The sequence below is a fragment of the Aulostomus chinensis genome, chromosome 21 (genome assembly GCF_037954235.1).
Source record: "Aulostomus chinensis isolate RoL2024-O1b breed Wild chromosome 21, RoL_Achi_v1.0, whole genome shotgun sequence".
NCBI classification, from domain to species: Eukaryota; Metazoa; Chordata; class Actinopteri; order Syngnathiformes; family Aulostomidae; genus Aulostomus; species Aulostomus chinensis.
In genome coordinates, this window is record NC_141340.1 from 19949144 (window position 1) to 19961020 (window position 11877).

Sequence of the window (11877 nt, forward strand, 5' to 3'; positions counted from 1 at the left end):
ATCAAACTTAAAACTGAATTAAAATGCCAGTAGGCACTCTTCGATAAAATATTTTTTATAGAAACATTACATACAACCAAAGAATGATCGGTAAAACCAGCCGGCATGAGACTGCAGCTTTTAAAAACATTAAAATGATTCTTAAAACAGTACAAACGGTAAAGCCTAGCCATAGAACCCTGCCATCTCCCAGGTGAGACCATGTATACAGGGTTCCCACGGTCATGGAAATCCTGGAAAAGTCATGGAAATTGAAAATGTCATTTTCCAGGCCTGGAAAAGTCATGGAATTTCGTAAATTCAATGAAAGTTTTGGAAAAGTCATGGAATTTTAGTATCTCGTTTAGACAACTACAATGTTCTGTTAAGTTACTATTTGAATTATTTCCGAAGTATGCCTTTGGCTTCACACGCTCATCACTACTGTTTACTGTTGCCATGGCAGCGCCCTGTGTGGCTGCGGCCACGCTAGCTCCCGATAGAGCTAACCCAGGCTCTCGTGGAGTGACACCGACCGAGTTTTTTTTTTTTTTTTTTGTAAGGACTAAGGATGTAAGTTGTGTAAAAAGAGTTTTGATGTGAGCAACATGGGAGAGGCAGCTCTTGCTAGTCATGCAAAAGGCGTGAAGCACATTAAGTGTGAAAGTATGGCTGGAGAAGGCTGGCTCGACAGTTACTTCGGTACCCGCGGAGCACAAGGAGTGAGTGCAACAGCAACACCTCAGTGTCACCAAACGACGTTAAAATTGACACCGGCTCCGATCGCTTCGGCAGCATCTAGTGCCGAAATCCTGTGGGCTCTGAAGGTGGCGACATCGCATTACTCCTACAATTCCTGCGGCAACATTGGACCACTATTCTCGAAAATGTTTCCGGACAGTGAAATTGCGAGGAAGTTTTCGTGTGGCAGCACAAAGGTAGCCTACCTCAGCACATTTGGTATTGCACCTTACTTTAAATCTCACTTTGACAGATATCTAAACAGTCTGGCTACTGTGCCTTATTTGATGAATCATTGAATCGCGAGCTACAGAGAAAACAGTTGGACTTACACGTCAGGATATGGGACTGTGGAACTGTTCAGACCAGATACATCAGCTCCGAATTCTTTGGGCACGCTACCGCAAGAGATGTGGTGGATAAATTGAGCCTTGTGCTAGGTGACATTGGGCTGAAAAACCTTGTTCAGGTATCAATGGATGGTCCTCACGTTAATTGGAAAATATATGACTTGCTGCAAAACGAGCCGCTTGCTGACATCAACCGATCTCTCCTGAACATTGGCTCATGCGGATTACGCATTATGCACAATGCATTTTGTGGCGGTGCTAAGGCCACGGGGTGGGAAGTTGACCATACTCTCAACAGCATGTACTGGCTCTTCAAGGACAGCCCTGACCGCCGAGAGGATTTCACAAAAGTAACCGGCAGCAACACGTTCGCCTTTAAATTCTGCCAGCACCGCTGGATAGAAAATGTGGATGTATGCGACAGGGCTCTGTCCATTTTGCCGGATTTGCTGCGCTACGTGAAGGCGGCCAAGGGACGGGTCATCACTGAACCAAAGTGCAAGTCCTACGAAGAAGTCAAAAAGCAGGCTTCAAACAACATTTTCCCTGTGCATGTGGCAATATTTTCCAGCATTGCCAAACAGCTCACTCCATTTATGACGTCCTCTCAGACAGATTCACCCATGCTCCCCTTCATGACTGGAGACATGAACAAACTAATCAAAGGTACGTTTTAACATTATTAACACCACATTGAGTTTAATTTGTTTTGATTAAAAAAAGTTATTAAATATAATAAATTAGGTTATCCTGATAATAGCATCAGCATTTCACAATGCTTTAATTTTTGCTTTGTACCATTTAGAAAATACTACTATACTTTATTGGCGAAATCTACATAGTCCACAACTATTAATGACATGTTCAACCAACTATATACTATAATTTTTTTTTAGAATAATATAATATCCAATGCCAGGATGTGATGTGCACACATACACTCACTCACTCACATCCACGTACACACACACACACTCACTCACTCACATCCATGTACACACACACTCACTCACTCACATCCACGTACACACACACACACTCACTCACTCACATCCACGTACACACACACACACACACTCACTCACTCACTCACATCCACGTACACACACACACACTCACTCACATCCATGCACGCACACACACACAAACACACACAAACACTCTCACATCCACACACACACTCACTCACTCATATCCACACTCTTGCGCGCGAGCGCACACACACACCATTCTGCCATCGGTTCACATTTGCGCTATAATGTCTAAGTTAATGTGTATGTTTACTTAATCTAACAGTTGTATTGGACTGTATCATAATTTGTCATGTTGAGGTGTCAATGTAAACAACCTTTCTGTGTTAATTTCATATTTCTTCTTTCTTTCATAAGGGCTAATGGAGAGGTTCATGAAGGACACAGCGCTAAAAGAGGCTACTACCATGCAGAAGCTTCTCCAGATCAGCATCAACAATCCTTCACTCCACAAGGATGCTTCCAAAATTGACATTGGCTTCCAAGCAGAAACATTAATCAGACGACTCAGAGGCTCTGACAAGATCACAGAAAGGCAGGTTCTCGATGTTAGAATGGAGACCAAAACTTTTCTTGTAGAACTTCTGACTAAACTCCTGCATAAGGCACCAGTAAATCACCTGCTGGTGAGAAATATGCAGTGCCTAGATCCCAGGATGATGGCTTCTAAGAAGAACCAATGTGTTGAGAAGATGAAAAGTATCCTGCATACCTTGGCCGCCGCTAACCAAGTGGATGTTTCAATTTGTGACAAAGTGCTGCAGGAATTTAGAGAGTTCCTTGATGTTGCTGCGGCATCATCAGCGTTTGCTGATTTTGACCATACATCTGACCGTGTTGACACACTGCTCTATGAGAACATTGCTTCCAAGTCTGCATGGAAAAATCTTTGGCATGTGATACAAATTCTCTTGGTCATGTCCCACGGACAAGCCAGTGTCGAACGAAGGTTTTCTGTGAATAAGCAAGTCATGGTAGAGAATATGAAGGAAGAATCAGTGGTTGCACAGCGTGTGATTGCTGATAGCATTAGGGCAGCAGGTGGCCTTGAGAAAATTGTCATCACCAAAGAGCTTCAAATGTCTGCTGCAAGTGCCAGACAAAGGTATCTGGCATACCTTGATGACCAGAAGAAGGTAAACCAAAGTAAAACAAAAGCTTCAAAGAAGAGGAGCCTCGTGGATGAACTCAAAGAACTTAGGCAAAAAAAAAATGCGTCTTGAGTCTGACATTCAACAGCTTGAGAAGTCAGCTGATGAACTGGCTATGAAGGCTGAAGCAACGCGCAGTATAGCATTTGTTGTTCAGTCAAACAGCCTGCGGCACTCAGCCAAAGAAAAGAGAGCGAGCTTATCAGCTTTGGACAAGGACATTGAGTGCACAAAGAAAAAAATGGAAGAGTAATCCAGATGATTATTTTGATTGTTACAGTTGTCTGTTTGCTGAGGGATCTTTTGTGAACAAATGGACAAGTAGTCCACGTAGATTAATGTTGAATGTTTTTTCACACCTTCACAGGTTACGAACAGACCGGAGAAATGTTTCAATGCAGTGTTCTGTTGCATTATGTTGTAATGTAATGTGTTACATGCATAAGTATTGTGAGTACAATCTTTAGCTTTAGGCTACAGTCTAGGTGTTGGCTCTAGGAATTGTTATATTCAGAACACTGGTGGTAGCAGCGGGGACTTTATTGAATAAAGTGCTTATCTGCAAACATCAGTTGCATGTGTCAATCTGTTGTTAGCCATAAATTCATTTAAATACAGTCATTCACATGCCATACTTTGGTTGTGCCATGACGATACACCTTGAGGGGTTTTGTTTAATAGCCACTACAGTATGCATTGACAGTATTTTGAATGTTTAAAAAATATAACACCATGCCATAAGGTGAGTGGAAAGGGTTAACATTTCATATTTAGGCCGAAAAGTATGCTAAATTCTACACATGTAGCGTGCCGTTCAGTCATGGAAAATTCACTTTAGGTCATGAAAAAGTCATGGAAAAGTTTTGAAATTTTGTCAGTGAAAAAGAGTGGGAACCCTGTGTATACTACCGGCAGTCGGCATGCATCCGCCTCCACACATCCACGAGGCCGTGGGAGTGGACCAGCTGCTTCAGAACGTGTGTCATCCAGGGGGATGAGGCTCTTCATGGATTCGGTCCAACAAACCATTTTCTGTACAATTAAAATCCCCACCCAAGATCAAAAACTCCTCCGAGCCACAGCTGTTCAGTTTCATGCTAACTTTTTCTAAAAAGCTCTTCCTCTCTGTTCCACTAGTTGGGGCATAAATATTGATAAAAACCAAGGTCAACTCATTAAAACGTGCTTTTACTAAAAGACATCTCCCTGGTACGACATGCTCTACTACGAGTGATGAACGGATGAATGATCTTGATAGCAGGAGAGCCACCCCCCCACTTGCAGTACTACGGTGGCTCAGGACCACCTGTCCCTCCCACTCCTTGTCCCAGTCAGGTGTGTTGCCCACATCGCACCACCACACCACAGTGGGTCGTCGAAGCCGTCCACCTGCACCATGAAGCGATAGTTAAACTCCTCTGCTCTGTTGTTTAATATCATGAACACTTGTCTGCGATGAGACACGACGTGTTTCAACAATGGTGACTTACACCCAGAAAGCACCTTTCTCATGGGAGACACCACCTTAACATGGCGGGACAGCTCATTAATGAGAAAATTATCGCTTATGATCGGTGGCACGTTCGACAGGGTGTTCCGGGTAGCGGGCTGCTTCAGTGGCAGCCCCGGTTCGAACAGCCCGTTCACCGTTATCCCCGTTTCCACCAACCTGTTCACCTGTTCCCCCTTTTCCAGAAAAAGTACCACCACCTTGTTCATCCAGGCGGCAGACTTTACGGCGTTGTGCCCAACCAGGTCCCCCACAGCCAACACCACCTCCTCCACGCTGTACATGGAGCTGGCACCCACCTTGACGCCGTGACTCGGTGACAGCTTTGACAAGCTGTCAGTCGCCATGACAGATCCTCACCAGTGCCCAGCCAGCCACAGGCCGGCGGGGACAAACACACCAACACAAAGAAACTTTACTCCAAACTAAACCAGTGCAACCACAAACATCTACATAAACCACCACCAAAAGAATAAAGAGAAAAAAAGATAGAAAAAAGGGAAAAGAAGCCAAAACTCTCTCTCCCGCTCTGCTTCTCCACTCTCACTCCTCTCACACAGGAAGAAGAAGAAGAAGAAGAAGCGAGTCTGGGGTTGTCATTTGTGGCGTGACACTTCCATGCGTTGTGGGGTTGCAGGCAGTTTGGATCGCGTCGGAGCTAACTCCCCAACATTGGTGTTGCGGCCGCTGGTCCTGTGGGTTTCGCCACCCAGCACGGCAGGCTGATGGAGTGGCTTTGTGCGCTGTCTGGCGCTTCTGGGGTGTCTGCTCGTCTCCTCTTCCTGGTTAGTTCTGGTATGTGCCTCGCTGCGGTCGTGTTCCTCTCTCCTCCATGCAGACCGGTCTGTTTGTTGGAACAGCTATGGTGTTGAGGGGGCTGGAGGCTGACGGAACCCCCACGACGGAACCCCCACGACGGGACCACCCCCCCCGACTCATACTGTGGACCCGTAAAGCCATGCGTAAAGGTTTATTTTTTGATGTGTTTGTGCAACCAGTTTATTTATTCCTTGATTTGATTATCTTTCTACTGTCCATGGAAAAGTGCTGCCACCGTGGATCCGGCAGAACGCTGCTGTTTTGGTGCTTTGGTTTTGTGTTTGTTTTTTTTGCTTGTTGGTTTGTTGGCTCGTCTGCACCTGCGCTGCTCCCGCAGCGTCAACGCCACGCATCCTCGGCGCACTCAATAAAGTGCAACGCGCAGCCTGCCAATATAGCTGCTGTTTCAATCCAGGGTCTCCCGACCGTTTAGACGACCAGTTATTAGGGCCTGAGCCTAAAAGTTCTTCAGGTGAAGACCCTATCATGTTTTTGATAGTTTCTTTTCTTGGATTAATTTCTATATCTGTCACTCTTAGTTGTCCATCCATTGTCGTTTTCTGCTTATGCCTTACTAATAAGGGTCGCGGAGGGGGTGGAGCCAGCATCTACGGGCGAGAGGCGGGGTACACCCTGGACAGGTCGCCAGTCCATCGCAGGGCCAACATACAGAGACGAACAACCATTCGCACTCACATTCATACCTACGGTCAATTTAGAGAATCAAATCAGCCTAGTCCTCAAATTGATGTCTTTGGACAGTGGGAGGAAGCCGGAGTACCAGAGAGAACCCACGCAGGCACGGGGAGAATATGGAGACTCACACAGAAAGATCCCGCGCCCGAGCCAGGACTCGAACCTGGAACCTTCTTGCTGTGAGGCCACAGTGCTAACCACTGCACCACCATGCAGCCCTTCTTAGTTGTCTTGGTGGTTAATTTTCTTAGATATTTTCTCTATTATTTTACATTTTTCTGTAGTTATTTCTTTTGTTAATTCCTTGTTGGGGCTTATTATTTTTGGTTATTGTGTCGAGTTATCCCGAGCATTTATCCTTTGCTGGGTTATGTTCGACAATCAGTTTCTTTATTGTTTGGGTAAACTTATTTCCAGAACCTTGATTATTTGTTTTCTTTAGTTCTTTCAATTACAATGTTTGATATTGTGAGTTGGTATTAACGTTTGTTTATTTAGGACAGGTGCTGGAGGTTTCGGTGGCAGTTTCTTCCCTGGTGGTGGTTTTCAATGTTTTCTTTAGCAGTGTGAGTGTGGCGCCACGGGTGATATCTTTGGGACCATCCTCTTTTGTTTGGTTTTCCCTTCTGCCATCCGGTGAGCTCCAGCCCTGTTCTCCCCCCTTTTTTTGCCCTTATTGTTTTGCCTTTCTGGCTTCTCTTTTTAAATCTATTTTTAAATATATGGTTAATAAAAAACTGATTAATTTTAAACATCTCTTGTCCTGTGGGCTTTGTTTGACTCTGCGTGACCTTGAACCATTAGGAATTTCCTTGGGCCTAGCTGCCCCCAAATGGCATTGATGCAACCAGGGTTTGTCCACTATAGGTCAGAGGGGAGGTCCTACCTCAGGTGGAGGAGTTTAAGTATCTCAGGGTCTTGTTCACGAGTGAGGGTAGGATGGAGCGGGAGATTGACAGGCAGATTGGGGCGGCATCCGCAATGAAGCCTGGACTTCAACATAGTTAGAGTGTCTGCCTCTCTGACCCATGGAGAGATGCTGGTTCCACAGTAGAGGAGCCCGGTAACTAAAGGCTCTACCTCCCAGTCTGTTTTAGAGATACTGGGAGTCACCAACAGACCTGCATTCTGGGAGAGGAGTGCTCTGGTGGGACAATAGGGACTAATGAGTTCTTTAAAATAAGATGGAGCTTTATCATTGAGAGCCTGATGAGTCAGCAGAGGGATTTTGAAGTCGATTCTAGATCCTACAGGAAGGAGAGAAGCTAAAGTGGGAGAGATGTGTTTTCTCTTCTTAACTCCCGTCAAAACCCTCGCTGCAGCGTTCTGGACCAGCTGGAGACTCTTTAGAGAGTTGTTGGGACATCCTGACAGGAGAGAGTTGCAGTCGTCCAGCCTAGAAGTGATAAATGCACGCACCAGTTTCTCAGCATCACTCTGGGAAAGGATATTCCTAATCTTAGCGATATTGCAGGTGGAAGAAGGTGGTCCTGGTCACATGATTTATGTGGGAGCTGAAGGAAAGGTCCTGGTCAAAAATGACTCCAAGGTTCCTTGCAGTTGTACTCGGGGTCAGGGTGATGCCATCTAGAGTAGTGATCTGGTTAGAGAGGTGTCCCTGAGCTGTTTAGGTCCAAACACGATGACCTCAGTTTTATCTGAATTTAGCATTAAGAAGTTAGAAGACATCCAGGATTTAATGTCTTTTAGGCAGTCTTGCAGATTAGTAAACTGGCTTGTGTCGTCTGGCTCTATTACCATTACTTGTTGCACTTTGTAGTTTGGAATTGGTGTCTTGCAGTCTCTCTGTGTTTCCACAGATCTACCGGAGCTCCATCTCTCTGCATCAACTGCCGCCTGCATCGCCCCCCCACCCCCCTTTTTTCCCTGCTGTTACACCGGCCTGCCATTCAGTCCCCCCATCAAGCTGGCTTGCTCTCCCTGTCCCCCCTACCAAAAGCTTCCCTCTTCAGCTGTTATTAAAGTTTCTATGTTTCCCACATTTTGTATTGTATTGTTTTGCGAAAACGAGCTATACAAATAAATTGCCTTGCCTTGCCCTACTACCGACTACAGGAAAGGTAAGATTACGCCTGTAATCCAAGGTTTGAAACGCGATGTACTCAAAGTTTTCTATCCATAATGATTCTATCAACAAACACATTTAAATTGATATTCTGGAGTTTTATTTCAAAAGCCTGGAATGTGCTGTGGAGTGTGTAAGGTGTTATTTAAATGGCAGGCTAATGGGATCCTATCAACTCGCTGACTCCTGTCCACTCGCACGAGCACTTGCATTGCAGATACAGTAGTGTCAGCAGAAGGACCAGACCAAATGGGTCAAAAATTCATGTAAACAAAAACCCTGAGAACTTATGGACCATCTTCAGTCCTGGTCCTGATACACTGGAAATCCAACTGATCTGTCGCATAGCACCGGGCAGAGAAGCACCCTGCCTGAGCGGGACCGCCGTGTCTGTGTGGGAGCTGGTACTGAGCATAAACTGCATGTGTACTACTCCTTTAGGTACTTCACCAGAGGCTCCAGCTGATGTCACATATTTCTCCATCACTTGAATGATTGCACTTATATCAGAGACTCTGCCCACTCATTCATTTTCACCCATTTAAAAGATAATTCAGTGTTTGATCAGGATCAATACATCAAAAAGATCAGTAATTGGCCTCAACCACCATGATTAATTTCAGTTTCTTCTCAACTTGAGTCACACCATCACAGAATGGCAAATGAAGTCTCATGATTTCCTGATCTGAGGAGCTTTAGTAACTAACTCAGCAAGACGAATGTCTCTCAGGTGTGCCTTTTCATGTGTGCTCTCCAAATTATTCTCCATGTAAACACATTGTCTACACCAGGGGTCTGCAACCTTTTTTTTATCAAAAGAACCATTTCGCCCCCTCTTTCGCCAAAGAAAAACAGTCTGGAGCTGCAAAACACAACACAACTTATAAACTTTTAAAAGTTTTAATATTATTTTAAACTTTCCCTTTAACAAACACTTGCACAATGTTACAACCACTGAATAAAACAAACAGAAGTGCAGTGTGCATGAGTAGGCCTACTCTGAAATAAATAAAAGTGAACTATGCAGGCCTATTTGAATCCTTCCTATATTTTTTCTTTGCAGAGAGGCATTTCTCTAATTTTCTGATCAATTTGCCCTTTGTTTTTGAAGTAGGAGAATAGATGCTCTGATATTTTTATGAACATTTCTTTGATGTATTCCCGTCTGTGAACGGCTTACCTCTCTTTACAATCTCCTGAGCTGCCACACAACTGGCAACTGCAGTTGACTGTGGTGAGGTGATCCACTTCTTGAACGTATGTTTGCTCGGTTCAGCTTTCCGTTGCAGTTCTGAAATTGCTTTCTGTCGCTCATCTTCGCTTGGGTATTTTTCAGCGAATGCTGAGTGCTTGTTTAGAAAATGTCCTTCAACATTACATTTTTTGTTGTTTGATTTGTTTCCACATATCAAGGACACTGGTAATCCAGCGTCGTTAGCAGTGAAGGCAAATTCATCTGTCCACGCAGAGTTGAAGTCTCTTTTTTCATCTGAGATTTTTCGTTATTTATTCATGGTTACTGAATGGGTTGCACACTAAAGAAGCCGCCTGCAGGCAAAGGCGAGGGCTATAGTGACACATATTTTAGTTGACACATTATTTTTGAAAAAAGTTTACAAAATTAGATGTTAAAATAGGCTATATAACCATAGTAGTAGGAAATAAAATGCAAAAATAATAATGTATAAATAAAAATTAAATTAAGAAATAACTGTTATTCATTTTCATTCAAAAAAAAAATCATTTTCATGTTTTTTTTGTGGACACCAAAGGGAGCCGAAACAAGGAGGCTGAAGAGCCGTGGGTTGCCGTCCCCTGGTCTACACTAACCCTAATCCACTCATCTTCCTTAATTCCCAACCAGAGACCAGTCAGGTGGTCTCTGTTCCTGCAGTCATACTGCCTGGATATTTGCTATGTGAAGGGGACTGACAACGTGGTGATGGACATGTTGTCTCGAGTTCCCTCAGTGTGGTAATTGATGACAAACTGATTTCCTCTTCTTTCTTTTCCGAGCCACTGCATTTAACTCGCTTCTTGATTCTGTTAGCTTCTGTCAGAGGGTAAACAAACCCACTCACACTTTTAATCACATCCTTGATTTAGTATTCACTTATTTCCATAAGTGAATACTAAATCAAAGATGTGATTAAAGCTGACCGCATCACAGTTCTTCCTCAGAACACCGTCTTGTCTGATCACTCCTTAATTACATTTGAATTTACTTTAACAAATTATATCCTACCTGGGAAAAAGTCCCGCTTCAGTAGATGTCTATCTGACACTGCTGTTTCTAGATTTAGGAGCTTATTCCAGCAGAACTTGCTGCCACATCTTGTAGTAATATAATGGGCAGTTATGCTGATTTCACCCCCTCGCAGGTCGACTATCTTGTGGACAGCACTGCAGCAGCACTCCTTGGGACACTTGATGCCGTAGCTCCCCTGAAGAAGAAGGTTATCAACCAAAAAAGAATAGTTCCCTGGTACAGCCCAGAGCTGCGTGCCTTAAAACAGAAGACCAGACAACTGGAAAGGAAGACACATTCCAGCCAGCACGAGGAAGTCCGCCAAGCCTGGAAGGAGAGTTTATTAATATATAAAAAAGAACTCCGTAATGCTAGAAGCGCTTACTACTCATCCCTGATAGAAGAGAATGAGAACAACCCCAGGTTCCTCTTCAGCACCGTGGGCAGGCTCACCAAGAACCATAGTGCTGTTGAGCCATGCATCCACCCCAACTCTCAGCAGTAACGACTTCCTATCTTTCTTTACTGAAAAGATTGTGAATATTAGAACAAAGATTGTCAGTAATAGAGGACAGACTACAGTCCCCATAGAAGCACCTCCCAGACTTGGTGCTCACTTGGACAGCTTCTCCCCCATTGACCTGTTGAATGAACTTCTGCGGTTACTTTCTCCAAGTCTGCCACTTGTCTGCTGGATCCCATCCCGACAAGCCTCCTTAAGGATGCCTTCCCTCTAGTCAACACTTTTATATTAAATCAAATTAATCTTTCCTTAGTCACAGGTTATGTGCCACAGGTCTTTAAGGTGGCTGTCATCAACCCTTTACTTAAAAAAACCTTCTCTTGACCCAGATGTATTAGCCAACTATAGGCCAATATCCAACCTCCCCTACATCTCCAAGATCCTTGAGAAGGTTGTCCTGGAGCAGCTACATGAACATCTACACAGCAACGAGCTCTTTGAAGCCTTCCAGTCTGGATTCAGGGAACACCATAGCACTGAAACAGCACTGGTCAGAGTCTCTAATGATCTTCTTATAGCTTCAGACAGAGGTCTTGTCTCTGTGCTTGTCCTTTTGGACCTCAGTGCTGCATTTGACACCATCGACCACAGCATCCTGCTACAGAGACTAGACCATGACATTGGGATTAAAGGACCTGCCCTACAATGGTTTAAGTCCTACGTATCAGATAGGTTTCAGTTTGTTCATGTCAATAATGACTATTCAGAGTACAGCAGAGTTACATATGGTGTACCACAGGGTT